General features: G+C 43.4%; 1 protein-coding gene across 26 annotated transcripts in view; it reads right to left on the bottom strand.

The window, feature by feature from the left end:
• The window catches only part of TNS1 (tensin 1), a 330,451-nt gene that overhangs the window by 178,746 nt on the left and 123,740 nt on the right, over window positions 1-27,965 (bottom strand). The window lies entirely within an intron of this gene.

Here is a 27,965-nt window from a genome sequence, read left to right as displayed (position 1 = left end):
ATTCTGCCGTTGTGGGCCTTTTTATTTTATTTTTTAAGTCTTTTCTTCCTTTGTTCTTATCTTATCTTATTGATAATCTTATTCTGTGGTTTAGTTAGGAATAGACATGCCTAGGGTTGTTTTGCTACTTTCCTCTCTTTCACTTTCTCTTATAGATCTTTTTCAATCTGGTTTTGCTCTTTTCTGACGCATATTGCCAATTGCGTATCTCCTTTCAGCAAAATCTAAGAGTTAATATTCTGCACACCTAGTGCTGGGCTCATCTCCAATACATCTCTGATTCAGACAACCATTCATTTCTCCTTTCTATCTTACATTTTTCAGGCATTGTTTTCTCATGATTTTAATAACAACTTTCTCATCGCTCTTTTAAGGAGTTTTCCAATTGTTCATTTTTTACAGTTTTTTCCCTTTACAGGAGTTCTTGAGAGATCAGTATTAGGCCCCCTTCTTTTTACATTATATATTCATTTTGTGTTCAACACCACCTTAAGAATGATGACCTACAACTTTTGTTACTTTAATTTTTCAACTCATCTCTTGCCCCAATCTTCTATTCTGGCCTACTCTGCCATCTCTCATAGAATGAATGCCCATTTTCTCCAACTTAATTGTGCTAAAATGGACCTTCTGGGTTTGGGTTTGATTTAATTTTCCAGTCATGTACTTTTTACATATTTGTCTTCTCCTCTTTTCTCTACATGTTTTTCCATAAATCCTTCATCTTACATGACCAAAGATGCTGCTCTCTGTCCACTGCTTGTATCTCCTTTCCCATACCATTGAGTTGCTATCCATCTGATACATGACTCCTCCCTCCATTTTTACATTTAAGAGGTTCATTTTGTTGGCTATTTGCAGTTTAGTAGTGCTGCAGAGAGCTTGCTGGGGAGACCAAGCATTAAAAAGGGACTCAAAAAGTATTTAAACAAGGTTTTAATAAGAAAACAGAAACTCCATTTACGCTAAATACATCAACAACAAACCAGACCCAACCACCAACCCATCCCCCAGGGTAATGGGAGAGCTAGGTGCTGCTCCTTATATGTTGTTGTTGTTTAGTCGTTTAGTCGTGTCCGACTCTTCGTGACCCCATAGACCAGAGCATGCCAGGCATTTCTGTCCTCCACTGCCTCCCGCAGTGATCAAACTCATGCTGGTAGCTTCAAGAACACCATCCAACCATCTCATCCTCTGTCGTCCCCTTCTCCTTGTGCCCTCCATCTTTCCCAACATCAGGGTCTTTTCCAGGGAGTCTTCTCTTCTCATGAGGTGGCCAAAGTATTGGAGCCTCAGCTTCACAATCTGTCCTTCCAGTGAGCACTCAGGGCTGATTTCCTTCAGAATGGATACGTTTGATCTTCTTGCAGTCCATGGGACTCTCAAGAGTCTCTTCCAGCACCATAATTCAAAAGCATCAATTCTTCGTCGATCAGCCTTCTTTATGGTCCAACTCTCACTTCCATACATCACTACTGGGGAAAACCGTAGCTTTTACTATACAGACCTTTGTTGGCAAGGTGATGTCTCTACTTTTTAAGATGCTGTCTATGCTCCTTATATACTACACCCAATTGCTGACACAGCTTAATCAATACAACTCAGCAGTACCTGCTATATTTCACAGCTGTAAAGCTGGGTCTCGTTATTTTGCTCTGGCCCCTTAAAGACATACACATCGGGTGGAACAATGATGAACCTTTACATTTAAAGAAACAATTCAACACATTTAGATATGTTCAGTTTACCAAAACTCCCAATAATTCACCTGAATTTTGCAAATACCCTGCCTTCCCACTTAACCTATTTTCCATGCACTTAATAAATACATACCCTATACATCATTTGGAAATACATCTGTTCCCTAGATGCGTCTAGATGTGTCAAACAGTTTTCTGGATTGCAAAGAATGGTCAGATGCAGGGATGGCTGATTCCTCTTGCCTGGGTGGGACTGATTTTATTTTGCTCTAAGCAAAAGTAATATTTATATATTTAAAGCATTTGTACCTTGCCCCTCTTCAGCCATAAACACAAGCTGTGCCGGCAGGGAAGAGAGAAAGCTTACAATGAACTTCCAACAGCATTCAATATGGGTCAACGGTCCTCCCGCCATTTTTTTTACAACTGTGCAGCTCTTAAATTTAGGTTTCTCATTTGCTTCTTTGTCATTCAAGGTGCCTTCCTATCCAGAGCTACAACTGGCAGATAGTGAGATGTGCAGGTAACCAATGTGGTTCCCTCCAATCAGCTCTGACCAGCTATGATCGGCCCCATCCAACATGGCCCAATAGTCAGGGATGCTGGGAGTTGTAGTCCAACAACATCTGGAGGGAACCAGATTGGCCACTCCTGGCATGACAGAAAAAACATAAACGCTTTCCTCCAAGACTGGATTTTACTTTTTCCGTATCTGCCTATTCCAAGCTCTGATTTCTGACTAGATCAAGGTTCATGAACCAACTGAGACCTTTCAGATGATTCGCAATTCTCGTCTGTGTTGCAATAGCTCTGCGAAAGTTACCATGTTAAGGCTTCTAGTTTAGATAGCCACAGACAGGCAGAGCCTGCTGACTCAGACTGCATCTCTCTGACTCATTCTGCCAGTTGGCAAAAAAGTTGAAAGAAAGTTTAGTGGAGCTGCTGCTGAAAGTACACAGCAAAGGAATGATACAATTTGCAACCACTGTAAATGTCAACCCAAAAGCCGTGCAAAGCCATACAAGGATATTGCCAACTGAAATGAAAACGCAGCCATGTACTTCCATCTCAGAGTGGCTTTTTACAAGCACTCTTCATCCTACACATGAAAAGGATGGCAACACCAAAGGGCATTATGAACTTATCCCTTTTTTAAAAAATGTGGCACAGAATTTATTTATCCTGCAACAGAATGGTGTACATCTGAAGAATGTGGTAGAAGCTCATGTGCTCTTTATGGATTAAGTTCTCTACTACTTATTATACAGCGACTCTCTAATTATACTATGGAAATTGCAATAAAAGTTCATTTAAACAGAAACCAGTTGTACACAGCCATGCCACAATAAACCTAAAGTGGAAGTTGCTGCTCTGGGTCTGGATCACTGATCAGAGCAAGACTACCTTACTTTGAGATTGTGTGCTTGATTTCTGACCAGCTCCACAAGTAACAAATCTGGGAATTCTGGGGCAATCCTGTGTGAAGGCTGAACAACCTAGGAAATGAAACAAAGTATACGGGTGTGGCCAGGGTCAACCATTCATTCCGTAATTATCTTCACACCATTGAAGGTATCTTATTAAAAGGGGGGGGGAGAAACACCCAAACACTTTCAGCTTTAATATTTCATAGTTCAATGACATGTAACTACAAATATATAAGAACATCAGAAGAGCATGCTGGATCAGGCCAAAGGCCCATCTAATCCATCACCCTGTTCTCAGTGGCTCACCAGATGTTTGTGGGACACTGGCAAGCTGTATTTGAGCACAAGAGCACTCTTCCCTCCTGTGGCTTCCAGAAATTTTTGTGACTACATATGTGTGTGCTGCTGCTGATGTTAGACTTCAGGATTTTATTGAAGGTTATGCTTCTGCACCCAAATAGAGTGGTACCTTGGGTTACAGACGCTTCAGGTTATAGACGCTTCAGGTTACAGACTCCACTAACCCAGAAATAGACCTTAGGTTAAGAACTTTGCTTCAGGATGAGAACAGAAATTGTGCGGCGGCGGCATAGCAGCAGCAGGAGGCCACATTAGCTAAAGTGGTGCTTCAGGTTAAGAACAGTTTCAGGACCTCCAGAACGAATTAATACAAACACAGCACAACAACAAAGCCCCAAATTCATGAACAAAAAAGGTAATTTTCAGGAACACTATCATTCCCACATGCATAGATACAGCTGGGTTTTGTTAGCAATGTTTGATAGTAACTCTGTAGGGAATGATTTGTGCAGAGAACATGCACAAAGTGATGCAACTAAGGGACGAGTTCAAGTAACATCTGCACTTCTCCATGAGCGGAGTTATGCTAAGTATGTATTTGCTTAATTTGCATTAAACATGCAGGCTTCAGAATCCCCATACATTTTAAACTTTTAGCACTGGCTACACCCACTTGATATACATGTCTTGAGGGCCAGTGGCTAGATGGCACCTCAGTCTCCTCTTGTGCAACCTGCAATCTTGTTGGAATCTTGAGAATGCTAACTTCATTAAAAATTATGTGAGAGGCAGACAAAAATGCAAATACAAAATTAGCTCAATCTTTCCATGGCTTCCTAAGGGCATATCAACACACGGCATTTTGTCAGGGCTTGAATGAGTTGACTAAGTACACCTCATCACCACAAAACTTGCAGGTGAACACAGACAGAGCAGGAACCAAAGGCGCTGCTTATATATACTGAAATACTGGAGGAAATCTCCACACCATATGGCACCTCCACCCCTTATTTTTCCTATTTTTATCCTAGATCCCCTCCAAACAACCTTTTTATTGTGCATCCATCATAATCTCTACTCATGAAGGCATGAGGACCGTTATATGCAGTACTGCTTTCCATATTGTTTGAGCCTGAAAATGTTTTGGGGCAGACGTACTGCTCCATTTCCAATCAATCCCATAATTTGCTGCTGAAATCCCGTAACATTTTATGCTACAAATGCTTGGGGTGGTGGTCCACTTTTATTACACTGTGGTGCAAGAGGGCCCTTCCATATAGCAAAGCAACTACTGTTGGGGAAGCATCACAGAACAACTAATAAACTGAGATGATGTGTGGACAGCCCAGTGTAAATTCAGCACTAATGCACCATTATTGCATCAATGGCAAAGTGCCGAATACTCCTGCAAAAAGACACAAGTCTGGAGAGGCTCCTAGTGTGGTATTCAGCTAATCATCCCATCAACACAAGGATTTACACTTGAGCAATGGAACTCCCCACCCACCCACTAAATCTGTTCTAGGGGTTCCCCCAACCCTCCAGAGCAGATCTGGGGAAGATGCAGGGCACACACACACACAGTGAAGAGAGGGGGGAAGCTCTGTTGCACAAGCATAAATCACTGCGCTGAAGGAATGTGCGCGCTGGATACTGCCCCTAATGTCAAATTAGCTTTGTGTGAAGCTCTTTGTGGGAGATGCTCTAAACTCATTCTGGCCAAAGGGAGGACAATCCAGGCAGCTGGAAGATCTTGAAGAGGAACACGCTTCCACTCCTTATGCTGATACTGGGCATCTTTTGATACTGGCAAGAGGGAAAGGAAGATCTCCCCACGTCAGGCTAGGGAATAGAAGCACAATTGCTTTTCTTCTTCCTTTCATGAGCAGCGACTGTAGCCCCAAGCTGCTAAAGGCAGGTGTTCCAAAGTTGCCCTCATAGCTGGAAATCAATGACACATCCCAGAAGCATCTCTCCCTAGCCTCGTAGGAGGAAAGCTTCGCTTCTGATCCAGACAGTGTGACACAAAACCTACTTCCTGTTCCCAGCCATTTCTCAAGAACCAAGCCAAATAATATGTCTATAGAGTGAGTGGGTGGCAAGAGAATGACTAGAGTTAGAGGTGGGGCTTTTCTGAAAAGTTGTAGCAAGAGCAGGAGACTGGGAGGCAGCAAGCTGGATTCCCATAAACTGTCAAATGGAGACAGCCTCTCTGACTACTCCAGCTTCCAGATGGAAGAGGCCTTGCATAGCTCTCAGTGGGGGAAGGGAAGGGAAAAAGGAGTTACTCATGGTCTATGTGGAAAAGTCCTGGGTTGGAGAGGCAGTGACAGCCACCAACTTGGAATGGGTTTAAAAGAGGATTCGACAAATTCATGGAGAACAAGGTTACCATCTGCCATGGCAGTTGTGTTCTACCTCCATTGACTGAGGAACTGTGCTGGGAATTCAAGTTACTGGGAATCACAGGGCAGGGGAGTGCTGTTGTGCTCAGGGTCTGTTTTCTGGCTTCCCATGAACATCTGGTTGGCCCCTGTGAGAACAGAGCAGTTACTGAAGTGGTTCTACTGCTCCCCAGAAGGAATCCCTCTGCAGCAGAAGCATGCCTATTCACCCAACATTCCTGAGTGCAGTGAATTGTTAAAATCTCTAGACCAGATGGTGAAGAATAGGGGGTTTCCACTCTTGCTCCTGGTGGAAGAAGCCCTGGCTACTTCATGCAGGAAACAAAGAAACCCAGTGGAGAAAAAATTCTATAGGGTAAAGCTAACACTGAGAGATGTCACAAGGCCTGAGAATTTAGGCAAGGACCTGAGGATGGAGTCATTTATAGCACTTCTTTGCATGCCCAGGTGCCATGCTGCCCACTGCCCTGCAGGCCACCACTGACCAAAGACCACTTGTGACAACCTTATATGGTTCAAATCAGGCCAAAACTTTATTGATGACAAATTCAAGAGGTTTGGTAAAGGCATTGGATTACAACCGATATCAACCAGCCTGACTGCTCCTGGGGAGTGGACCTGCATGGAGTCAGGCCCACCCCCTACCCCAGAGTGAGCCTGCCCTGAGCCTGCCTGCCATTGACCCAATTTGGCAGGCTGGCTAAATCTAAACTATCCAACTGGAGGCAGAGCTCAGGAGTCATTGCTGCAGCTGCTATGGCAGCTGGCAAAGCCACCCACTGCTTAAGGTAAGTGGTATTGTTAAAGCAACTAATGCGATGTTGGGAAATTATTAGGCCCCTTTCCCCATCATCAGATGAAGTATATCCAAACCACACTTTTGTGTCAATCTAATACAGGACCTTCTTGGCTGCCAGTACTACTGATGCCATATTTTGCCTGTGCAAAATAGAGAGGAGAAAGGTGTATCTTTGCTACAGTGGGAAGTGGGAGGTATGCCTTCAAGTCTTCAAAACCTGGGTAAATATGCATCCCAATGAGTGGAAGAGAGTTTTGCCACCAGAAAAAAAATTAATTAAAAATCAAACTGGTTGTAGGAACCCTGCGGAGACAAAGTGCAGAGATAAACAGTGTGCCTGCCATCTACTTGCTGTTCTTAATGTGAGCTGCCACAAGATGAAGGTGTTCTAAGTAAGTTTCCAAAGCAGAGCGGGGGGGGGGGGACAGGCTCCAGCCTTGCTCTCTGAGTTAAAAGATAGAACATTCCCTGGATACCTTGCTGTATTTGAAAAAAAAAACACCCACATGTTTTGGATTCCCAAGAACAAGAGAGCGGGTGTGTCTGTGTTGGAAGGTGATAGAAAGGCAGCACAAATACTCTTAATACCATCAAGTTAAGAAGAGGCATAGATACAGGCCACGCCAAGAGGAAAACCCTAAGTTGCTCCTCACTCTCCTCCTGCTCTCGGGTTTGCCCAGGTTTGCCCAGATCCCCTGAGCAACTGTCCTGAGAACACAATGTTCAGGCGGAACCAAGTCTTGGCTCCCAGACTCCTCTGGCTGCTGTCCAACAGCCTGTTTAATAATGTACACATGGCCATTAACTTAGATTTCTGAAGAAGGGAAAAACACCACACTAGTTTGCAATAACAAGTTGCTTGTGGCTCAGTAACCTAACAGACTGTGCAGGGCAGATACTCTGTCACTGCAAATGGACAGAGTGAAGTGTAAGATAGGGATCCGAGCATAACAGTCAAAAGTGGAATACTAGGATCCATAGTATTTGTAGGGAACACTAAAATATCTATTGTCCCCTCAAGGATCACAACATTCTCAACAAAACATAAGTAATAGATTGTAAGTACAGTGGACGCTCGGGTTGCGAACATGATCCGTGTGGGATGCACGTTCACCACCCTCAGTGTTCGCATGCGCAGGTTGTGATTTGGCGCTTCTGCACATGCGCAACTGCCAAAACCCAGAAGTAACCCGTTCTGGTACTTCCGGGTTCCGGCAGTCCGCAACCCAAAAAAATGCAACCTGAAGCGGACGCAACATGAGGTATGACTGTAAAATGCAGTGGCTGGGTTAGCATATCACGATAAACCATGATTTGTTAAAATAGGAATGAACCTTGGCAAGCCTAGGGCCTGTGAACTTTCTCCACATTGGTCTTCCAGCACAGCTGCAAAAAAGAGTTTGGAAGAAATTGTTTCTGGGTTTTTTCATTAACTCACAGCTTCTTGTTTTATTCGAACCTGGCAGACCATGGTTAGTTTCTCTGGTATGTTTAAAACAAGCTAATTTAAAACCATGGCTTACGAAACTTGCTTGTTTCAACAAACCATAGCAAGGATTAAGCACAGTTTGACATAAAGGTAAAGTACAATTAATGAAGCTTCCAATCTCCTTCTCATGTCCATGCTAGAGGACAGGTGAATGCGCAAGTCCTGTTCATCTAGGCTCCTTCTCATCATGATAGTCTGGATGCAATCAGGGAAGGAGAGGTATAGATTGGGGAAACAGCATGGCTACACACAGAGAAAAGGTTTGTATAAATTTTGTAGGGGTGTCATGAGGAGTCAAATACACAAGTACCCATTGCTACTACCTCAACCATCTTCCCTATTCCTTGCCCTCCTAGGGACCTGTGAAACCTACCCAAGGAAAGAAGGAAGAAGTGGCAAGTGCAGGTGCTCAGAGCAGAATGTCTTATTATGCCAAGAAGGGGGCTGGGACTGCACATCCCAGAGTCCCCAGCAGGAATATAATGCTATTCACATTAATTTCCACTAACAAAGGGCCTCAAAATTTTCCAGTGCTATATTAGCACATTGTCTGTATGTTGATCCTGCAAGCTAAAAAAAGAGCACTGGCAACCTTGAGCTTTCTGTTTCAAGGAAGAGCTGTTTCTGAATGACTCCAGGTCATTTAATATTTATTTTTTTCCATTTTTCCCTTGCAGCAGTTTACATAAGTGGCCGCTCTTGGCTATCAATAGATATTACATAACCAGGATGGGATCTTGCCACAATGCTTACAAGTCAGTTACTATTGTTCTTCGTCTTCTTGCTGTGCTGCTAAAATTTATATTGTTTGCTTTCTTATAGGTTTGGTTGTTATTTATTGTGCTACAATAATTATTTCTGTCTGCTACTTTATTTTTATTTTTTTACTTTTTTCACCTAGAGTCTGACTTATATGAGGCAATTGAGGCAAGGATTTTTTCTGTATATGACCAAAGCCTGCCATGCAACTGTTGTACAATATAGATAAGCGGACTTGTCCCTTTCAAAACAGAAGTTACCATATTTTTCGCTCTATAAGACAAACCCGCCCATAAGACGCACCTAGTTTTTAGAGAAGGAAAACAAGAAACAAGAAAGCAACGCAAAGCCTCTTGAGCGAAGAGGCAGGAGTGCTCCGGCTGCGCTCAAGAGGCTTTGCGTGGCCATCCCTGAAGCCAGAAGAGCAAGAGGGATCGCTGCGCACCAATCCCTCTTGCTCTTCTGGCTTCAGCGATAGCTGCGCAGTCTGCATTTGCTCCATAAGACGCACACACATTTCCCCTTACTTTTTAGGAGGGGGAAAGTGCATCTTATAGAGCAAAAAATACAGTAATAACTGCACAATAAATTAGATCCTATAGTTAGGTCCTATAGTTAGGAATAGTGTATTTTTTACACATAAATTCTGTGGAAGACACCCCTCAAGCAGATTGGCTGAGCTGCAGTGGCGGCACAGAAGTCTCAGACGCACTTCATAGAACGAAGCTATCAGAATGGTGGTGTGTGGGTGTGTTTTGCCTCCCACCCCCAATACAGTTTCAGCCCACCCTTTCCCCAAGGAGCTCATAACTGGTCCATGTGATGCCACTCTTAATGTTATCCTCACAACAACCTTTTGAGGTAGGCTAGGCTGAGAGATACTGAGTGATCCACAATCACCTGGTGAGCTTCATGGCTGAGTTGGAACCTGAAATTGGATCTCCCTGGTCCTAGTACAAAACTCTTAACATCTAACTAGCCCATGTAGTGTCTTCCATATATTGTTGAAACATAACTGCCATCAGTCCCAGTCAGCATGCTCAACTGTCATGATAGCTATCTACACAACCAATACAGAACACTGACTTCCTTAGATAAAAACAGACGGTTGGACTGCAAGTTATATAGATGCAATGATAGGAAAAAGAACCACTAGATTCTTTGTTGTATATGTTGTCCTTTGTTTGAATTTGTGGCCTGGTACAGTATACGTAAAATTGGAGGAGATGGGGAAGGAGAAGAAAAATGTGTTTGCACTTTGGATTCAGAGCAAGCCAACACCCTTCATAGTTCTTCATTACATGAGCCATGAAAACAGAATGCATTTGTTTCACTGACCTTTGCAAATCCTCAGACACGTGAGCATCCCTGATGGTCCCAGAAGGGGAATGCATGGGGCAGAGTTCGCCTCTTCCCATGCTCTTTCCACCCTGGAATCTGGGAAGAAACAAATCTCTAGTGGCAGATGGATGCAGACCAATGCAAGAAGCATCTTCAACCTCCTCTTAAATGCTCATTCGAGCTTCTCTCTCCCCCTCCCCCTCCCTCTGGTCCCTGAAGCTAAACATCCAGGAGGAAAGCCACACAGGGTGGAGCAGGAAAACTTTTGAAACAAATTGCTGCTGTTGAATTCTCACTTCCAGGTTAATAGATTAGACATTAAACATTGGCTTCTGGAGCCATGTGTTCAGGAGGAAGAGAACCGTCTCACAAACCCAGATTTGTATTACAGCACCAAAACTAACAGCAGCAGCTTGTTTACCGGAATGGTGCCTATGAATTACTAAGAAAGATGAACCAAACACAGTGTGAGTTTGTATAGGTGCCATCATCACAGCCAACCATGCTCTAAAGCTAAATGACCACTAGAGGACTTAAACCAGCATAGAGCCCAGCAATCACAAGAGCCTCTCCATTTTTTGGAGCAAAGGACAGTGCCTACATAGAACTTTAGCTGACCAAAATTGCACCAGCAGAATCACCCCCAGCCAATAAAAGCATACACACTTCCTTCGCATTATCTGTTTCAAAAGGAAGGAATTGTGCAGTTAGTAAATCCAACTTTAGTGTGATCAGATGAAAGAGTGCCACCTACTGATGCAGATCCTAACAGAGAATAGCTGATCTTGATTTAAACTGGGAACAGATTGAAGCTCTTGTTGGCTTGCTTGGAAGTAAAAGTCTGTAAGAGGTAATTTGGAGGCAAATTTTTATAGGTTTGGTGGGGGTTGTTATGTTATTTACATCAAACAATGTCCTTTCGATGAGGTCAAACTCCCGTTTCAAGCTCCCGTTGAAAAAAGTACAACCAGTTAATCATACTGATCAATCAGCGAAATCTTGCAACCCTGCACATCTGCAGCAGGGTGTGTGTGACAGCACTGGCCATTCACTCTGTACAAAAACCAGCTGTCATTTCCCCAGTCAGGAAACTATATATTTCTCGCTGCTTTGTAGCATTAAAACAACAGACTGGAAAGCTGCCAGATGCGTGGGCAGCTCTTAGTGTCTGAAGTGGCAGGGCATTCCACCTTTAAAAAAAAAAAATCAATTTTCCTTCTAGCTACAGAGCTGAATTTTCCTTGGTTGTATAATCTCCTGGCCAAATGTACTTTGTTTGAGGGCACACTATGGAAGTCTTTTTTCATGGTATATTTGTCAGAGACTGAGCAAAAGACCATGCCCTGCAGTGCTGGAAATTCCTCTCTCTTTTTGCCCCTGCCCCCTGCATCTCTGCCTGTTGCAGCCCAAGGGTCAGAGCTCCGAAGTTTTTTGCAGCTGGAGGGCTGGGTAGGAATAAAAGCAGCCGAGGAAGAGGAGATTTCACTCAAACGCCACAGGCAGCCTCATGAGCTGATTTCTCACAGGAATATAGGAAGCTGCTTTATACTGAGTCGGGCTATTTATCCATCAAGGCCAATAATGTCAGCACTGACTTGGCAGCGGCTCTCCAGGCTTTCAGACAGGATATACATCCATACATAATTTTATTTGTATGCCGCCTTTCCATAGTTAAAACCATGCTCAAGGCAGTTTACAACACACACAAAAAATACATTCCTTTTGTGTGTGTTTTTACCAATGTGTAAGAGCAAATCCAGCCATCAAATCCCACAAAAAATAACTGTGGTGAGTTCATATGTACAGCCCCCATCACCACTTTTTCTTTTTGGCAGTGTTTTATGAATGCACATATTCATATGAGGGAGGAAGAGAAGGAGGAATTGAACTGATGGGCCTATCAAAATGCATATCTTTCAGCTCTTGAGTTAATTGTAGAAATTTCTCCTACAACAAAATTCAGGGAAAGTGGAACACACACATGGCAAAGACAACCCACAGAACAATAAAGTAAGAGGTGAAGGTGTGGAATCCTGTGCAATTTTAGCTTGGAGGCTTTCAGAAACTTTCATCCTTATTCCTTCTATGTTTGCTTACTATAAGAGGAAGCAATGCATTCAGAAACACAGTTCAGAAATGCAACATTTCTGTACCTCTATAAAACATTCATCCTAATGATAAGTATACACAGGAACGTATTCCTAGAAAAGTAGGGGATTGTAACACAATTTACAGGATGAGGGATACTCCCTCTGCAGGCCCATAAATTAGACCACATTCCTCAAGCCCAAGGGTTCTGCACATTTTAAGAGGGCTATAGGAGGAACAATATTCCCTCTGTTGGGTCACGCTCTGCCTGTGTGTTTATGCAGCTGAGGGTCTGCTCCATTACCTGTTTATACTAGCATTTGCCTAGTGATCTCTCTTTCCCCACCCTTCTGCCCCTTAATCCTTCTCATTGCCAAGGTTCTGCTCAGCCATAATCCCCCCCACCCTTGTAGTTTCAGATGGATCAAGTGTGCTAATCCTTAACTCAACATACACATTCACTTTAGTGGGCTTCAAAGGCACCTTTTACCTTGGCACTCCAGGGGTGATGACATCACACCAAGGAATTGCTGATCTACTCCATTAAGCATGGCAGTATTTACAAGGTCATGAGATACTCATCTCCGTATCTCAGTAAAAACTATATATGTACTACTTGTATATGAGGCAACAGGGAGTTCCGGTGAGAAGCAAACTGAAGAGCACACAATCTCCACTTGCTGATTTTACTAAGCAAACCCATTCAAGGGGCTATCAGTGATTTAGGACCTCTCAGTCCAGTCACTTTATAGCACAATAAATACACAGATTATTAGCCTGTACAAACTCCTCAATGGAGCGCAGGGGTAGGTAACGTAGTGCCTTCCTGATGTTGTTGGACTCCAACTCCCATCAGCCTCTGCCAGCTTTGCCAATGGTCAGGGATGATAGTACTTGTAGTCCAACAACATCTAAAAGCACTCTTCTGGCTACCCCACTGTAGAGCTTTAGTTGTAGCATTCTCATCTCTTTCCAGCACAAACAGTATTGAAAGCAGGTTCTCATGTGACTGCCCCAACAGCATCATGAGAACAAATCACCATGAATATGCTATAAAAACAGGATGTATCGAAGGGTTACTTCAGCAACAGACAACCCCCAAAAGACACAAACAACAGGGACCTGAAGCAAACCCAGATGCCAACTGCCTCACAACTATTTTGAGAGCTAGTAACATCAGTCAGAACATCAAGAATCCGCTCACCTGCTCATCTACCAACACAATCCGTCAGCAATGCTCTTCTGCATTCAGTCTCTATGAAAGGATAAATGGACCCAAATCTGACATCAGAAAGGACATGTGGAAACCAGTGGGAGAACATTTCAACCGCCCAGGGCATTCCACTGCTGGCCTTAAAGTTGTCATTCTTTAACAAAGGAACTTTAAAAGGGTCACATCAGCATGAAACTGCTGAAATGCAACTTATCAGGACATTCAGTTCTGCCTGAATAGAGGCGATAGTTGCCTATCTCAATAAAGACTTTAATTAGCGATTCTAGGATGCTTGTATTGCCATCAATTACTGCTGCTGCAAATGGTTACTCAGATCAAGTCATGTTTTAAGCCAGGCAAGTGCTTATTTCGCTTACATTTAAGCTTCATGTAATTGTCAGAGAATAATTTTTCCCATTTAATTTTCATCTGATCTTACTATATAGTTTATTACCTCTGTACCCATGCATATACATATCCTTTCCAGCTGAGGACAACATCTGATGGAGCCCATGAGTGCTTATGCCAAAATACATGTGTTGGCCTTTAATATGCCATGAGACTTGTTTCTTGTTGCAACAGACTAACATGGCTGCTCCTCTGGAAATGTGGCCTCTGGAAAAAGAAGCCTTGAATGGCACTGTTGTTCTAGTGAGAGGTCTCTTTATAAGTCTGATGTTCTGGGGCCCTTATTGCTTGCATGATAACCTTTGCCGGTAAGTAACTGGCTCCTAGATGCAGCCTAACTGTGAAAGAGGAAAAGCTGAGATAAAATTACTACCCATTACATTTCAATCCCACACTTCCTCCAAAGTGATTAGAGTGACAGACAAGGCTCTTTCCCTCCCTATTTTATCCTCACAACAACCCTGTGAGGTAGGTTAACCTGAGAGACAGGGATAAACCAGTGTCATTGCATAGCAAGAGTAAGGATTTAAACTCCAGTCTCCCCAGTTCTTGACCAGCACTGTATCTACTTGACTCTATCTAGAACTTGCAAATTAAGACGTTACAAGCAACTTCTGGGATTCTTCAGAAGAAGCAAACAATCCAGATTGTTATTTTTAATTTTGGGGAAGAGCTTTTTTCTATGGGGATCTCAATGCAATTTACTGAGACATCTAGTGGCTGAATGACACACTGCACAGAAATGGAGACAATGCAATCCGACACTTCAGCTTGCAATCACTCCTGCTTCTTGTTTCAGAAATTGCCTCCATGGAGAAAAGAGGCAGGCAGGGCAACCAACATCCTGGTAGTTTGGGCACAATCTTGAGGACTGTTAATTCAATCATTTGCTGTGCCACTTCAGCTGATGAAGTGGGCACTGGCCCATAAAAGCTTATGTCAAAATGAACTTCTTATTCTTTTAAGATGCCACAATACTTTCTGGTCATACCACAGTGTCAGCTTCCTGCAGCCCAATTTCTCCTTGCTCTGGCTATCTCTTCTGCTCAGATTATAAATTCATCTTGATAGAAAGCCTTGCCACAGGGCTCTGTTGTTTCGCAGTCTCTTGAGCAAGAGGAACAATATCTGCAGAACCTCAGATCAAATAATGTTTCAAATCAACAAGTCTATGACTCCTACAGTCATAGACTCTTAATCCAAAAAAGTGAACGTGGTCACAGGCCAACTCCAAAGGAAGTAGAATAACCAAGCCCAATTATTTAGAAAGAAACGCAAACTGAGACTGTTGTTGTTTAGTCATGTCCGACTCTTCGTGAACCCATGGACCAGAGCACGCCGGGCACTCCTGTCTTCCACTGCCTCCCGCAGTTTGGTCAGAAAACTGAGACTAGTAGGGAGAAAATATACTAGTAGGGAGAAAATAGAAGATGTGAACCTATGTGAGCCTCCTTTTTGTAATGCAGAGATTGCATAATATTGTTTGCTAATATATTCAGCATTTTCTTTACAAGAGACCCTTCTCCCTAATCTGACCAACTATCTCTCCCCTTGATTCTTCTTGCCTGCACAGATGGTGTACAGATATGCTGCATGCATTTTGGAAAGGTGTTATGATCTTTTAACTCCATCATGCAAATAAGACAGATGCATCTTGAAAATGGCTATCACCTTTGTCTCCTCCATCTCTGACTGCAGCCAACTCCAAGAATGTATATCATCTACTGTACAACTATTCCTAGCTCAAGCTTGGAAGGTGGTAGACTCCTGTATGGCACTGGCGAGAGTTTTTATGAGTATTGGGCTTTACAGACAAGTCCATTGGACCCATGAAACAAGAGCCTCCTGTCCAAATAGTCAATTTAACAAGGGCCAATGGCTGCTCACCTGTAGGGTTGCCATATTTCAACAGGACACCCCTTTTTTGTTGAGCTTTTTTTCAGGAAACCACCAGAATTGTTGAGTTTTTACAAAAATGTCCCATCCCCCCCCCATGTAAATTCCACCCTAGTCACCAGAACCCGTGCCATAGCTTTTTGGAAGCAGAGGAAGAAAGGGGATAAACAAAATTTTGAACAACTCCAGGAAGGGATTTCCCTGCAAAGCCAGTGATTCCAGAAGCCACAGGCTTTCGCCAGCACAAGAGGCTAAGTTCCTATAGGCGACAGTTCTTCTGCATCCCCCCCCCCAATCCATTCCAACTAGTTGATGCTGGGGACTGCTTTTTTGGAAAAAGAGACCTAAAAGGGGGCTGCTTTTTATGGCCAACCTCATGACGTTTAAAGCATAACACTGACCAGATGTCAGCAATTTTAGCAATCGAGTGCCAAATAAGTTTGGAGCCAATTCAAGGAAACAGTTTCCCCCCTGGGGGATGTCGGGTGGGGGAGAGAGAGAGCATGCTCCACATCCCCATGACCAGGAATGCAGGGAAGGAGAAATTCCAAAATGTTGAGGTAAGAGCTTATTAGTAGCACAGACCAACTTCATGGGCAGCCCTGCGGTGCTATTGTAAGCAGCCAGCAACCTCCTGCCCCCCACACCAGGGTTCTTGATATAGCAACCCAGGGCAAGGGGCTCCTAAGGATGCATCTGTGTAAGACATGAGAAAGACCTGCCCACCTTGGCACTGCAATCCCCATGCCCACATCCCCACATTTGCAAGGCACCGATGAATGCAGAAGTAGCTTCTGAGGAGGTAAATACAGGCCACAATCCTAAAACCACTTTTTAAAATAACTCAGCAGTGGTCCTACGGGTACACAAAGTTACCATTCCTGAATATATGAATTTCAGACTGAAATATATATATATATAATACTGAGGATTTTGTTATTCTTGTTGTTATTACTAATTCAATTGATATCCTCTCCTTCCTCCCCACAGAGCTCAAGGCAGCAAAGATCTGTGATTAATACAGGGGTGGAGAACCTGTGGCATTCAAGATATGCCTGGACTCCAAGTCCCATAAGTCCCCTCCAGCATGGCCCATGGGCAGGAATGGTGGGACCTAGAGTCCAGCAACATCAGGAGCACCACAGGTCCCCTCGTCTCTGGATTAACGGTATCTGAAAACATGAGCTGCTTAGAGTGTCTGAGCTCCTGCTTAAACCAGCTTGTTCCCAGCTTGCAAGTTTTGCTGTCCCTGGGTAGAGACAGAACAGAGGGAGCAAGTGAAGGCTCTACACTTCTTCAGCAGCTACCAGGCAAATGCTCAGTACAGTGGCACCTCGGTTTAAGAACAGCCCTCTTTACGAACTATTCAGTATACAAACTCTGCAAAACCAGAAGTAGTGTTCCGGTTTACGAACTTTACCTCGGTCTATGAATGGAATCCGAACAGTGGAAGGGCACCGGTGGCAGGAGGCCTCATTAGGGAAAGCACGCCTCGGTTTAAGAATGGTTTCGGTTTAAGAACGGACTTCTGGAACAGATTAAGTTCATAAACCGAGGTACCACTGTACAAGGAAGCAGAAACCGGAAAGGTGGAGCTAAGGAATTAAAGTACTTCCTGCGTTATTCCTTCGAGAGGCAGATTGGCTGCTTTTCGTGAATGCACATGAAATATAGTTTTGTGAAAAGTAGGCGAAATGAACATGGCAACTAAATAGATAAGTCTGAGCAAAGCACAGAGCTGCTGTGCTCCCCACTCCTCCCTGCTCCATCATCTCTCCTCCTCGCACCAATGGAGTCGGGGGGGGGGGGAGTGTGGCAGAGTTTAGTTTCACTTTTAAAGCATCCCTGCTTAGCTTTCTTTTCAAACCAGAGAGTCTAAGTTTAAAGCAAACAGCAGTCAGCCAAGTTGACATTTCTTTGTTGATGAATGAATCACTTCCCACGAGGCATCCCAAAGAGATTTATAGTACAATGAAAATATGTATGGAACAATTGCAAGTATACAGTGAAAACCTTTTAACACTCTTATGGAACTCACTGTTGCTTTAAATCAGGATAGTTCGTTTGAATGCAACCATAACCTAGCCCTGAATTGTAACCCTTTAGAAGTGAAACTAAACTCCTCCTTTTCGGCCATGTGGGTGGAGCACAGGTGACTGGCAGCACGCAAGTCTGACATTTCAATTAGGATCATCCGCTAAACCACTGTTAGAGGCAAATGTGGCCAGTGCATCTTTTCCTAACAAGTGGAAGTATGAGCATAAGTATTTATATCAGCTTGCTTTCAAAATGGTAGTATTTCTAAGGCAACGGTTATAATATTGGCCCAAGGTCTGGTTGCAGGTCTTGAACCTCTGTCCTCTAAACAACATGAACTCAAATTGCACAAAATGTAACTGGGAAATCCTGCTGTGCAGACACAGCCTAGATGTCTGCATTGGCTATGAATGCAAAATTGGGTGGTCCCTTTCTCACGCGAAAGGTCTCTGCCGTGCATAACTATATGAGTCTGAATCCAAAATCCATGGCTACCCCTTTGCCGAAGTGTACAGCCGGATTTATAGGTAGAGTGCTACCCATTAAACGGAAAGTTGCGAAACACAGCTAGAGCAAATACAGAAACCCTTAAAAACAAAGAGCAAACAAAACACATCAGCATTTAACCGACTCCAGTCATGTGACAAGCACCACACTACAAGCACTGAAAGGGGCACTAGTTTAAACAGACGAAAGGTGACTTTGGCAGTTAAAGCACATGTCCCTGAAAGGCCACCAGCCTCCAAAGGCCTGAATCCAATTCCAACTGTGCCGTCAACTCCCAGAGTGACCTTGGGCATATCCTTGTGCCTTTCTAGGGGCCTCCATTCCTGCCTTAATCTTTACTTTCATTAAACACAGCCAGACCCTTTAACCTTTCCTCACACATCACATATGGGACGCAGGTGGCGCTGTGGGTTAAAGCCTCAGCGCCTAGGACTTGCCGATCGAAAGGTCGGCGGTTCGAATCCCTGCGGCGGGGTGCGCTCCCGCTGCTCGGTCCCAGCGCCTGCCAACCTAGCAGTTCGAAAGCACCTCCGGGTGCAAGTAGATAAATAGGGACCGCTTACCAGCGGGAAGGTAAACGGCGTTTCCGTGTGCGGCTCTGGCTCGCCAGATGCAGCTTTGTCACGCTGGCCACGTGACCCGGAAGTGTCTCCGGACAGCGCTGGCCCCTGGCCTCTTGAGTGAGATGGGCACACAACCCCAGAGTCTGTCAAGACTGGCCCGTACGGGCAGGGGTACCTTTACCTTTACCTTTACACACATCACATATACCCATTAATATCCCCCTCAGTCATTCCTGTTAATAAATTCACTTCCTCCTCTGCCCACATTTCTTACCCACAATCCATAGTTCTCAGGCTCTCAGAAACAGAGGGGAAAGAATCAGAATCTATTTTTATTTTAATTTATTAAAGACGGGCTGAGTTGGGAAGGAAATGTAAATAATGGATGTGATTTATTCAGAGTTCACAACCAGGAACAACAGGCTGAGGGGGAAGTGTTCTGTCAGGCATTTCCTACTGATGGTATCAAGTATGGTCTATTGGACAGCATGATGGATTTTAGGGTTGCCATACGTCTGGAATTTCCCAGACATACCCAGAACACTGCAGTTGGAAGTAGTGTCCAAGTGAGGAGACATGTTTTGTTGCAGCTGAGGCGGAAGGCGGCATCCGGTTGCACCTTTGTAATATTTTCTTTAAATTGTTTGTTGCCGCTTCTGTTTTCTGTACACCACCTAGATATATTTTTAAATATATTAAGCAGTACACAAATTAAAGAATCAAAATTATCAAATCAATCCTGCCCCTCACACCTGGCAGCAGGCATTACATCAGGCTACGGGGAAGAGAAAATGGGAAGCAACTTTTGGCTAATTCTTTCCAGTTTTCATTGCAGCTGCTTGTTGCAGGAACTTTGTTTTTCAGATCAGGTGCCTCTGTTGTTGTTTTTCCTTCTCCTCAGTCCCTCTTCCTTTTGTGTTGTGGCTTTTAGATTCTAAATCTGAGAGTAAGGACTGTCTTACTGATCTTTGTAAGCCACTGTGAGAGCTTGGGGGGGGGGGCGCTGAAGGATGAAGACTGCTATAAATCAATCAAAGTTTCAGGTTCTCCAGTCCCAATCTAAAAGACTTTGAAAGTAAGCACTAGTACCTCACACTGTGCCCAGAAACTGACTAAGCCCTAGCAAAATGTCGTTCTACATTGCCTGGTCCCAGTTAGAAGCTGAGCAAGTGTCATGATATTACATAATGCCCACACATCTATTGCTTTCTTTTGCACATCACCTGCATTGTATATTTTGTTGGCTGTGTCACATGGAAACTTATAACCAAAAGAAGTTTTCACTATACCAAAACAAAGAGTATGGTTGATAAAATATGCACTCAGGGCTATGATCCTAAGCCACTTATGTGGAAGTGCATTCCACTGAAATCGATGCAACTTATTTCAGCATAATATCTTCTAAGACTGGGGTGGTAGGTATAAATCAAAGCATGAATAATGGATAGATGATGAAAACCTAACACAGCAATTGACATAAAAATGCATTAAGTTAATGGACTGTTTGGGCCTGGAGGCGTTCAGTGAGGTTTGCCTTAATTCTTCATTGAAGTGTTTTCCTTTCCTTTTTTTCCTTTTTGTTAAATTAGCTTTGGTTTACAGCCCTACCCAAAGTACCTGTATGTGAGGATTTGACTTGGGGGGGGGGGTACAGCATAGGTTACAGTCACCAGAGAGGCTTTAAAAATGGCTTTACCATGGTGTGTCAGCCCCATTCTGGCTTTACCGCCACTTGATGGCACCAATCTAAACGATTAGTGCTTGCAGACATTATGGCAGCAACAAGCGGAACTTGCCACACTGAACTCATTTTGGGTGATAGTTCCATGGCAACCGCAACGTATGCTCTGAGTCTGGTAGACATATTCCAAGATCCATACATTCTACCTATCTGTGAGTGGTCAGCTCCTAAATTATGCCTGCTCTCATCAACCCCTATGGATCAAAACCCCTTCAGAATTTTATGTATATACCTATTAAAGCCTGTGTTGAAAAAAGCAAAGCTTGCTTACACAGGATTTGTCTGATGCAGTCAACTTAAGGAAATGATTTAGATGGAATAGAATTTTGCATTGTTCTGTCACCACCTATGGACATGGCTGGGCTAGGCTTGTATTCCAGGTCATCCAGAAGGTAACACCAGCACATTTGGTTTCTTATGCCTTAGTTGTGAACCAACTGTGCTAGCCACAGTGTTAAAAGAAAAACATGCTGGGAAACTCCCTTGCTGAACAACAACTTGCACCTAAGGCTATCAAGGGCTTCCAACCATGATTGCTATGTAGTACCTCCCATATCAGAAACAGTGTGTTTCTGAATAGCAGTTGCTGGAGATCATGAGCAGGAGAAGGCTGCTGTGTTCATGCTTTGGACTTCCTGTAGGCATCTGGTCAGTCACTGTAAAACAGAGTGCTGCACTAACTGGGCCCTTGGTATAATCCAGTAGGGCCCTTATGTTCACTGAGGTTTCCTACATAGTATCACAAAGGCAACCCAGTAGGTCATGAAAAAGAAAAACTGCTAAATCACATCCAAGATCTTTGCAAAATCTTTACTTCTTCGGCTCTTCAAAGGTGGTAAAGGCATACAACACTTCATATAGTTCACAAATGTTTATTTTGTTACCACCTCTGGGCAAACAGTTTCCCGGGGATTTGGGCATAATGCAAAAACCTGCCAAGCCTGTTTGCCAGGGCTGAGAGCAGAGATTCATCATGAGAAGTGATCCCTCTGTCGAAGGACCTTAACTCTCTGAAAAAGATGTTATTTGTCCCTACCTAAAATAAGGATGAGTTCTGTAAGAGGCCAACTATCATGTCCAAAGAGTTCTTTGCAAAAATTGCACAAACCACTAGCTATTCACAAAACATGGTATGAAAGTGTCCATATCATTTAGGAATGTGGATGGAAAACATGCAAATGTTAGAAAATCGAATATAACATTATTGACTTTACCTCCCCCATGGGGCAGGTTTATGTGTCAAAGAAAGGAATTTTAATCTGTATCTTGCATTTGCAGTTGACATATGTGAAATAATCACCTAAGGGAGTCTGGGAAGAAAGAAGAATTTGTAAAGGTAGCAAAGGCCTAGCAGCCTAGAATACCTAGCTACAAATCAGACACTTCATAGTCAACATTTCCCCCGCATGAAATATACCATGTTTGTTGGAAAATGCATAACTTACCAGTGCATAAAGGACACAAGGCTTTATTTTGTCAGTTATGCAGTTGTTTGGGACTCACTCCAATTCCAGGTCCCCAAAAACTACACACCCAATAAAAATATATTGTACTGTGTTTACTACTGCACACACCTATCAGAGTACTAGACATCCATGAAGCAAAAATTGCATGTGTATACAGACCCCAAGAAAAGAATCAGTGGCCTTGCTTATATGATACATTTGCATTGGATAACAGATGGATTTGTGATTTTAGAGGAGACGTTTTATTTTTTAACTAACACTTAGACTTGGCAAGACTAAAATTTGGGTAATTTGTTAAACAACAAGCAAAAGTTTAGAAAGGAAGCAAAAGTTAGCATCCGTGTGTGATGGAGAGAGAGAAGGAGAGAGAGAAGGAGAGAAGCCAGAACATCCTTATTAACTTTCCTGCCAAATTTCTTCGGCATGTACACATTTCCATCTTCCAAATGCTGACACTTCCAATGCATTATCTGCTCACAGGCTTGCAGTGCTAAGACCGTGTTTTTGAGCTCATTGCCAACTTTGCATTATGCAACTTATGCAACAGTTCCACCTTCAAATTCACAGTTGATAATGCTGAGAGGAACAATGGCAATATATACAGCGGAGATAACACTACCTGTGACTTCTAAAGCCCAAGATGAATGCTTCAATGGGAACAAGGCTATGCTTACCTCAGCTTCCTTAAGCATAATGCCAGGCTGTATATACACCATACCTTTAAAGCACAAGACATCCCCCCAAGGAATCCCGGTGAATGTCGCTTAATCCTCACAGTGCTACAATTTCCAGCACCCTTAACAAATTACAGCTCCTAGGATTCTTTGTGGAAAGTGATGTTTTTAAATGCACTTTAAACCTGCCTTTAATGTATGGTGCATACAATGCCCTCGTGTCCCAAAGAAACATTCCTTGCTGCCTCATGAAGCATACTTTTCAAGTCTTGCACATCATGTGTGACCAGCAACAAAATGGTGCTGTTGTTGAGAGTTCAAGCCAGTCAGCTACACCTTCCTCCAAGATCCTAGAAGCTGAAAGGCTAACACGCTCTGCTGCCTTTGGTCTTCCATTTTTTCCTCCAGTCCACATTCTATGGTTCCAGGAAATTACTGGTCCTGGGGTGGGGGTGGAAATCCCCTTTGGGATTTTAAAAATGTTCTGTACTTCAACATACCACAGGGATCACATAAGCATACTGATAGCTCCCTCTTCTTTCTCACTGGCCCACATTTTGGCTATGGTACTGTCAGCACTCAGTCACTTATGTTCACTGTTAGTGAGAAGGACAATGATGATGATGCTTCCCACCTGCACCCGCTGGACTGTTCATTATATTTTTGTGTCAAAAAGAAAGAGAGAGAAAGGTGAGACAGGAGATTGAAATATCTGTGTCAGACTGAAAGCTTCTTTCTTGCGCCAAATAGTGGGGGATAGGGGACACTTTCATTGGTGCAGGAGCACCAGGGTTAAGTTCCCATGGATCATGGTACCAAACTTGATTGGGCAGCCCAACATCATATATAGGATCATATATATATGAACCAACAACAAGGCATTGGTTTTAGCAGTAAAAAGACTTCTGCCAGTTGAGCACAATCCAGTATATGACGTGGTTTCAGATACAGAGGGCAATATCCTTCACATGCAAAGAACCACACAGCGTGACTCCTGCCTCCAATCTACAGCTCTAGTTCACAGAGCACCTGCACCAACAGACACAGCATTCACTTCAACAGAAGGACCAACTCTGTGCCCACCTTTCTTCATAAGCACAGGGCTGCCTACTCTTCAAGCAACAGGGGCTGGCCATGCTTGCGGGACAGTTTAGTGTGCATGCTGAACTTCATGCTGCACACACTCAAATAACTGCTCACCAATCCACCATATATCCTTGGCTTGTTTCAGCAAGTCTCCCCACTCCAGGTGAAGATGCAAGGGAGCAGCAGAGCTTTGTCATCTTTCCTAACTCTTGCACGTGGAATTCAACTGTTTTATCTATTTATATGGCTATTGTGATGCCTTTGGGAGCTGGGTAGATGTCGTACCTAACAGAGCTGTACTCTTTAATTGCTTTCATATTTCTTTCCACTCATCTGATAAATCATTTTTGGGGGAAAACAATCTCCTTGTAAAACACTGTGTGATGTTTCTCCAGTCTAAAGCACCAAACCTAGATGTTGCTTGTCTTTATGACAACAATATTTGCTCACAGACATAGATGCACCTAATATGTGCTGTATGCCAAGTCATATATCACCTGACCCCGGGCCTTACCTCCGCACAAAGCAGCATTCTGTCCTGTTTGCTGCCTGTAATTCTGTCACTTTTTAAAAAATATACAACACAGCTAACCAATTCAAAAACACCAGAGACTGCCCTGGGCATCAATATGGAGGGCCTAATAGAGTTTTTGAGCACAAAAATACAATATTAATCACTTTGCTATGATGTGGTGTTTTATTTGATTTGTTACGACAAAAATTAAAATAATGAGTTTTTCAAGATGATTTGTTGTTCATTCTATTTGTGCTGTTTATTCAAATGACTGAAATATTTAGTGCATTACACCTTTGAGTTAATCTTTGTGAGAGTGTATATAATAAAAAATACAGGAACTTTACAATTCTAATGAGACTGTACAATCATAAATGGATTTTTCACATACATGGACTCATTCCCCATAGGGCCAGTTCTTAGTTTGTGATGGTACTCAATGATATGGAGTAATCATCAGCTTTTTTTTCCTTTTTCTTTTTTGCTGCCTATGGCATCCATTTTGCACTGACACTCATGGCACTTTTATCAAGATATGAGCACCAGAACATCATTTTTTACCACCACCAACCTCAATAAAGGCACTGCATATGACTATCACTTTGCTATGTATTACTGACTTGCAATTTCATCAGAGAGAAAAGGGCTGGCGATTCAGTGCATTACCTCTGCTGAGAATGCCCTCTTGACTAAAAGTTGCCTGAGCCAATGACTTTGCCTTGGAAGGTTCTGGGGTGATGGGGTGACCATCAGCACTGAGAAGGGATAAGGCATTGTCAGGGAACTTGGGTCATATGAACAGAGTCTGGGGAGAATGCAAGATGTGTGAGACTTTTATGAGCCAATTGGAATTGGTAAAAATACAACTGCAATTCAATCTAAAACCCAATGTCTCTGGCATGAAATCTAAGTTAGCAGTTGATTTACTGATGAAATAAAACAGGCATTTCTGCATCACAGTTCAAATTCTGGTTTTGATGCCCTTAAACTAATACTCAAAATGGGACTTGTAGCCCTATGAATATTTACATGATGGCCACATATGATTTGCTTGACTCTGGTTAAGTTGTAATAAACTTTTAAAACTGAACTATGCCACATCAAAACTGAGATGAGGACCATTTTGCATAACTGGGTCTTGCAACACTCACCGCATTATAAAGCCTCTTAGGGGCAGGCCAATGGCCCACCTAGTTCAATACAGCAACCCATCAGAAGCCTATGAGAAACCCACAAGAACCTGAGTACAATGGCACTCTTACCACCTTTGATTCCCAGAAACTGGTACTGAGAAGCATACTGCCTCCAACAATGGAAGTAGAGGATAGCCATCATGACTAGTAGACACTGCTAGCTTTATCCTCCATTAATTTCTCTAATCATCTTTTAAAGCCACCCAAGTTGGTGGCTATCACTACCTCTTGTGGGAGTCAAACAAAAATATTAACCTTTCCTCACAGGGGAGCTGCTCCACACCCTTAATCAATGTCCCTGCCCTTTACTGAACCTTGCTTCTTTCTCCCTGGGCTAAGTTTGTGACCCCTGATTGGCTGGATCCTGCCACTGGATCCTTATCTCCACTTTCACTAATGTCATATCCAGTCCAGCAGTTTGGTTCATTGTGGACATACTCCATCCTGGTCCAACACACCACTGGCTTCTTTGGAGAATATGATTGTACTTTTTATTTCATGCTTCTCATTTGGGATCTGTTCTCATTCCCACCTTCAAACACCTTGAGAGAAACACTCAACAAGTCTTTCTCTTTCTCCATAATTCCATCTCCACCTACTTATATAGCTTACAAAGTAGGAGAGGAATAAAGACCCAGAGCATCTCCACAAGGCATCCCATTCAACAACAGGAATAATCCCTCAAGGGTCCTCCCCTTTGCAGCCCTGAATTAGTGCCAATATACATGTTACTGTTCCTATACATCAGATAGGTGTATAGCCCAACAGACTTATTAGAGCAGGCTTCCTCAAACTCGGCCCTCCAGATGTTTTTGGCCTACAACTCCCATGATCCTTAGCTAGCAGGACCAGTGGTCAGGGATGATGGGAACTGTAGTCTCAAAACATCTGGAGGGCCAAGTTTGAGGAAGCCTGTATTACAGTCTAAAGAAAACATAAAAAAATCAAAAGGTCATGGCAAGGAGGCAATTCTTTCAGAACAGAACAGGAGGAACATTTATTAAAAAGAAGATGAAAAATGGTGAATGGTGAAGGTCAGAGCCTTTGCCCTGACCATGGTAGATCAAAGAATCATTGAATTGCAGGGCTGGTACCCTGATCATTTAGCCCAGCACTCTGCTGAATGCAAGTTATGCAATGCAGAATGCAACTGCAGCATCCTAAGCAGAAGACTGTCCAGCTTCTGCTTAAATAGCTCCAGGTGTAAAGGCTAAGACAGATACTGAAGCATATCTGAATGGCAGAACCTAGAAATGAGACTGAGGCCACACAGTTATAAACTGGAACATTGCATGCAGCAGCACATCATCCCCTCCTTCCCTGTCCCTGAATGTCCATGCCGTGCTGGCACATGAATTTTGGCCTATGTGCATAGGCAAAAAAAGGGGGGGATACAGTCCAATTCCCAGATAAAATCCAAGAACTAGCTATGCAAATTTGCACTGGGCCATAATTTAGAAATATGGGGATGGCATGCCAGCTGGAGGAGTTGACTGGCATATTTGTGCCCTCTCCACACAAATGGTCAGGTCCAAACAGTCCAGAATGTTGTTAGGACAATGTGGCAAATGGGCCCTTGCACAGCAATGAATGTGCCAGGAAGGGTCCAGTCCATCAGAGGAACATGCAGAACAACCACGGCTGCCACTACCTCCTAATCAACCATGCAAAAATCCCTAGTAAGGGTGTGCTACCTGGAACTTCATGCATCCCCACTGGCACAAGTTCCACTGAAGCGAGCAAAGGATGGTAGCAATGGGGTAATGAAGAAGGAAATGCAGTGCTAAGTCCATCTACCTTCAACAAAGACCTGCCCTGTTCAGATCTGTCAGAACAAAATAAGCAAGCACCCAGCCCAAATGAAAGTGGTTGCCAATGGTAGGCTGGGCTCATGGACGACTTAAGGGAAAAGAAGTTATGTCTGTGACAGCAGCATTTCTTCTGGTGGCGCATTACTGCCCCATTGTGTCACCACCATCTTGCCTTAAGCTTAGACTGTTGCCACCCCTGTGAAGAGCAGCATAAGAATTTCAGTTTCTCTTTACTTTGTGGAGGTCACTGATGTTATCCATGGACCGCTGAGCCTAGGTCTGCCTGGCTTCTAAGAACCATTGCAATCCAACAGAGACAGAGGGGTGGCTGATTTCCAATCTAAGCCCACTTTAGACTCCAGATTCACTAGGCAGCCCTGAGCAAGTCACTATCCGGTGGCCTGTAAGCCCAGTCTGTTAATGGGAATAATACATCAAGGATGGCATGAGGCAGCACCACAATAAGAACGATAAAGCATTTCTTAACATCAAGAGCCAAACTGAATGGATCTTATTAAGTAGCACAGAGCCATGAAAAGAGAGAGATT

This window comes from Podarcis gaigeae (assembly GCF_964106915.1).
Source record: "Podarcis gaigeae genome assembly, chromosome: 1".
NCBI classification, from domain to species: domain Eukaryota; kingdom Metazoa; phylum Chordata; class Lepidosauria; order Squamata; family Lacertidae; genus Podarcis; species Podarcis gaigeae.
The sequence above is the reverse complement of the archived record's forward strand: the minus strand, read 5'-3'. Positions and strand labels throughout refer to the sequence as shown.